We start from the raw sequence: 4,088 nt of genomic DNA, 5'->3' as shown, positions 1-4,088 counted from the left end.
CTCTCTCCTCCCCGTCGCACGCTCTCTCTCTCCTCGCCGGTGCCGTGTGGTGGTGGTGGTGACCGGATCCCAATCTCCTCTCCCTTGTCTCTTGTTTCCTGTTCCGGATCCAGATCTAGGCTAAGGTGGAGTGTCTTGAACCCATCTTGTTCTCATGTACTGTATACTCCTTTATGTTGGAGTTAGGGTTGATTAGACCCTGTTTGAAAGCTAGGATGATAGATCATGATTATTGCTAGGATGTTAGATGAATGGAACACGATGCATAAGAACCCTCATATTGTTAAATGGGACTTAGTAAACTGAAATGGAGTTGTGGTAGCGATGATTGATTGGTAATTTATGCTTGTATGTTTGGATGTGTAGTCCCATGAGTGGTTTGTGATTAAAGCTAGGATGCTAGAGAGAAATGAATGCTAAGCTGATAGATGAGTAATGATTGTTAGTGTTATTGAAGTAGAACTTGAGTGTAATGTGTATTGTGTGTGGCACCGATAACGGGTGGCGTCTAGTGAATGAGTCCAAGTACAAGTCTAAATGAAAAGAAAAGCGAATGAGAATGGGAAGGGATAAGTGAAAATGATAAGGATGTGAAAGGATAAGTGAAAGTATGAAAGAATAAAGTTACGGTTAAGCATGGGTGGGGAGAGCATATAGAGTCTAAGGAAAGTATGTGTGGCAGTAGTTCACGCTAGGTATCCATAGGAGATGTGGCGAATCCACATGAATATGGGGTAGAAGCCTAGTGGGAGCTACCTACTGATGATAAGAACGAAGTGCCAACCACGAGAGGCGGGATATAAAAACGTGCATCATGGTCGGGTAACGGGGAGTTAAAGGTGTCATAGGATCGAGTCGGTCTGGTATGATGAGTCAGTTAAGTCTATGGTTTGACATGTGTGACAATGAGTGAGATCATTGTACTGATTGATCACTAGGTTGTTAGAAATATATATAATTGAATGTGTGGAAATAAATGATGATGATATGGAATGTTAAGATGCATCAACTGATTGTAGTGGCTAGTCAGCCCTGTTCCCGCATAGAGTAGTATAGAGTGTCATGCGGGCAGACTGGTCTAGAGTCACTTCACTGAGTAACTTGTTGCTCATCCCTCCCCTTCCATTTCCTTATGCGCAGGACTGTAAGTAGAAGTATATGGATGTGGGTGGGACGGTATTTCAAAGAAGGTTATGCGTCCGCCGACTCTTGGGACTAGTAACGGGACACGTAGGGTTGTCTAAATGAATTGACACATGTCCATAACGCCCTTTCGATAATCCCGGTCGGACGCTGGGGAATCGGGCCGTTACAGGACGCATCTCGCTATCTTCTCCATTATCACAACAAAAAAATCAACAACAACAGAGCCTAAAACTCACAGCTTTCTACAAGCGCAGTTCTGTCTTTCTTCAGTGTTGGAAGATGTTTTGACTTTTGAGAGAGAGAGACAATTATAGCTTGAAAAGCGACAGCTAGACTTGCATGTTCCTTGTAGTCATCAATCATTCAAGTTATTTAAATAAATAAAAAAACACGAGGTCGTCCTCTCTTGTGATCATGTGACGTGTTCGTCCGTTATTGTTTTTGGAAAAATTTACACCGGAAACACATTTCATGTTTTCAATTAGCCACAGAAACACATTGAATCTAGAAAGCACTTTCACATGTTGAATTGACCAATAAACCCCTTAACTAGTGTGAAATCAGGTTTCATTACGCTTTGTAATTGTAACTAGAGATGAAATCTTAGCAAATAAACCAACTAGACAAACTCGGACAAACTCTCCTCTTTATTGTTTTTTTTTCTTTTTTTTTTGCTTTAAACAATAGATTGTAATTCCCAAATTCGAACATCTCCTATTTTTTACGAACCTTAATCATTATCTATGCTCTTCTCTTTTTCTCGATCCAGAAATTGAAAACTCTAGAACTGTGGATCTAAATCACAAATTCCAGCAACCTCTCACAATCCTTACGAAATCTAATCCCTTTCTCTCTTCTTCTATTTCGATCTTCCGAACTATTGCATCATATTCCGCCGCTGGGTTTCACAGTCAATAGTCGACATGGAAAATACGTTTTTTGATTGAAAAACAACTACTTATTCTCGTTTTTGTTCTCTGCGTTAACGCCAACTCTCAGCCTCTTGTTTATACAATTTGAAGAGAGCAGAAAAGACCACCATCTCCCCCAAGAGGCTTTTCACAACTAATAGATTTTCATGTGTGAATAATTATTCACGGCCTAATATTCTGCTGCAGTCAGCCTATATGGGATCCAATAATATGTCCCTCTCAGCAATGATCAGAACAAAACGCATGTGACACCCATTCTTGATTTCCCACTCCGGAACGCCCTTTGCGTCTCTCCACCACCACTTCACAACTCGTATGACCACATCTCATCGTCTGACCACACAACACCCGTCCACACTTCGAGTGACCACACACCTCCCATCCACTCATCACCTGACCACAATACTCTCGTTTTATCATATCTCTTCTGACCACAACTCACTTACTTTCTCAACCTTCGTACCCCATTAGTTACACTCTAAAAGGCATGCTCTCATTCTTGATTCCCCATTCCGGAAAACCTCCTTACATCTCTCCACCACCACGTTAAAACTCTTCTGACCACATCTCATCGCCCAACCACACAACACCCGTCCACGCATCGAGTGACCACACACCTCCCATCCATTCATCACCTGACCACAATACTCCCCGTACAACTAGGGTCTGACCATATATCTGCTAACCAAACTTCGTTTGGCCATATCTCTTCTGACCGTGACTCACCTACTTTATCAACCTTCGAAACTCATTAATTACACTCTAAAAGGCATATTTCTTTGTAACCGTTAGATGTTCTATCTTTAAATTGATCTCACGCCTACAAACCATTCATATAAACCCATATACCTACCTTTATGGTTCACAACTTTATTATTAAATGCAACCAAACACTAACTAAATTTCATTACGTTGTCTTCTTAAAAAAAAACATTTTTCTCTTAAGCAAAAAGCAAGGTTATTTTCGTCCTCAATAAAACATCTATCACCGTAAAGTGTGGCAAAACAATATTGTGTCTTTTAGTGTAAAAATAACTCATAAAGTGTCCTTCAATGTAAGTCTCTCTTGTTTTTGTCTCCTTTTGGATAACCTAATTATTAGGCGTGAGATGGATCGGGTATCCGGGAAATTTTAAGATATTCAGATCCGGATCCTCATCCGGCGAATCCATAATTTTACTATCCTTATCCGGATCCGGGGTTCTCGGATATCCGGATCCGAGGTTCTCAGATATCCGGGTGTCGGATATCCTTCTAAAAATTGTAATATCCGGCGGATATCCGGATCCGGATTTGGATCCTTAAAATAAATAAAAAATAATATTAATATATATAAAATATTAACAATAATTTAAAAATAAAAATATGTATAATGTTTTTAATTATTTCTATGTATAATATTACAAAATTTGCATAAAATTTATATATACTATTATAAAAATGAAATATATTAAATAAAATTAGTTTATATATATATATATTACTATTTTTAAATAGTTATTAATAAAACTTACGGATCCGGATATCTAGACTAAAAAATTAAAATATCCGTATCCGGATCCGACTTTGACGGATCCAACACTTTATTATCCGGATCCGGATTCGACCCCTCTGGATATCCGGATTTTCGGATCGAATCTCGGATCGAATCCGGATCTCGGATAAAAGTCACAGGCCTACTAATTATCCGTTGACTCTTCCTACCAGTGAGTCCGTCCTCAACAGAACTATTAGAGTCAACAAAATGGTCCAATCACAATTGTATAAAATGGTTCATACAACCGGAGTTCCAACAAAAAATAGTTCCAACAATTGTTAGTTTTTCTTATTTGATTAAATTTTTTCAAAAATTGTTTGTTCATGGAAAAAAATTGTGTATGAAAAAGAAAAAAAAACTCCATTCTTGGAGAGAAAACGAACATTTTGAATTTAATCACATATATTTGTGTTCTTTAAAATATGTTCAAAATACGAAACTTGGAAAATATAATTTCTAAAAAATGCCGGGGG

The 4,088-nt window shown here is 38.5% G+C and overlaps 1 pseudogene; it reads right to left on the bottom strand.

Moving 5' to 3' along the window:
• LOC106309890 overlaps positions 1-1,480 on the bottom strand; it is a 6,995-nt pseudogene extending 5,515 nt beyond the window's left edge.
• Positions 1,481-4,088: the final 2,608 nt, after the last annotated feature.

Source organism: Brassica oleracea, chromosome C8 (assembly GCF_000695525.1).
Source record: "Brassica oleracea var. oleracea cultivar TO1000 chromosome C8, BOL, whole genome shotgun sequence".
NCBI classification, from domain to species: domain Eukaryota; kingdom Viridiplantae; phylum Streptophyta; class Magnoliopsida; order Brassicales; family Brassicaceae; genus Brassica; species Brassica oleracea.
Note: the sequence above shows the minus strand (reverse complement) of the source record. Positions and strands in the feature narration are given on the sequence as shown.